The following is a 1,137-nucleotide window of genomic DNA, read 5'->3' as shown; positions in this document are numbered from 1 at the left end:
GTCCCTTCCGACCCTAGAAACTATGAAACTATGAAAAGGCCCTGAATCCTATGAGGGGAGTTAGTTGCTGTATTACAATAATCCAGGGTTTTCTTCACTGTTTTTTGGTCAGAAACCAGTAAGCAACCCCTTCCTTTGTTTCAATGATGCAAACACTTATTAAGAAAAACAAAAAACCTCTCCTGGATTATGTATCTTATAAAATTTCTAATAGTTAAAGAGCTGTTTGGTGCTCTTTAATACAAATTGTACAGACTTGTTTCAGAGTAGGTTGTATTTCAGATTGTGGTTCTGTAGCTTTTTCAGTGCTTTTGTGGTTGTGTAGCTTTTAGCCTTTTTTTCCCATTACAAAGTGGAAACAGTTGGAATGACTGGGTATTCTTATGTTTACAATTCAATCCATTTGAAGTACCATTTTAAGACAACCCTGAATTTAAGGTGGTCCCCCCATAATTAGATTATGTACATGGGGAATTTTATAAATTCGTTGTAATTTTCCATGTATTCAAATCTACTCACTGAGGGGTCATCTTTAATTTATCCCCCCACTGCTGTGGAGGAGCAGGCAGTTGGGGGAGGTGGTTTGGGGAGGTCAAACAGTTTGCCCCCTGCATGTGCCTGCCCCCTGCTGCCTCTGCTCCCCCCTTTTCATTTCCCCCTACACTTCTGCTTCATGCTGGCAGGTTCCATCCACGCTGAAGCCTAGGGGTCTGAGTATGGCCCTAGCCCCACACCCATAACAGCCCTGCAGGGTTTGCACTGCTGCTACAGGGCAAAACTGGGCTGTAGCGTGGACAGAGCCTGCTGTTTCATAGCAAGAATAAGAGGGGGAGGGAGATAGGTGGGCAGCAATGAAGAGACAACAGGGTTAGGGGGGGTAAGGAAGACAGGGTGCAGAGGCAGTAGCACAGGATGGGGCAGGCAGCAGCTGCCTGCCCCCTTCTCTTCCCCCCTGCTCCAACTATCCTCATACTCAATTCTAAGATGACAGGCCCCCCCCCCCCCACATGTTAAATGGAGGAGGTGGGGCACCTCGTCTTATAATTGAGTTAATGCGTAATATAGCATTTCAGTTCAGTGGGTTTCATGCAAGCTTCCAAGTTATGTTAAGTGTAGTTTCTCTCTAAAGAAAAAACA

The 1,137-nt window shown here is 45.2% G+C and overlaps 1 protein-coding gene across 3 annotated transcripts in view; it reads left to right on the top strand.

Moving 5' to 3' along the window:
• SCYL2 (SCY1 like pseudokinase 2) overlaps positions 1-1,137 on the top strand; it is a 65,818-nt gene that overhangs the window by 45,472 nt on the left and 19,209 nt on the right. The gene's annotated exons all lie outside the window — the stretch shown is intronic.

This window comes from Gavialis gangeticus, unplaced genomic scaffold (assembly GCF_001723915.1).
Source record: "Gavialis gangeticus isolate Ggan-Ray unplaced genomic scaffold, GavGan_comp1, whole genome shotgun sequence".
Classification (NCBI taxonomy): Eukaryota; Metazoa; Chordata; order Crocodylia; family Gavialidae; genus Gavialis; species Gavialis gangeticus.
The sequence above is the reverse complement of the archived record's forward strand: the minus strand, read 5'-3'. Positions and strand labels throughout refer to the sequence as shown.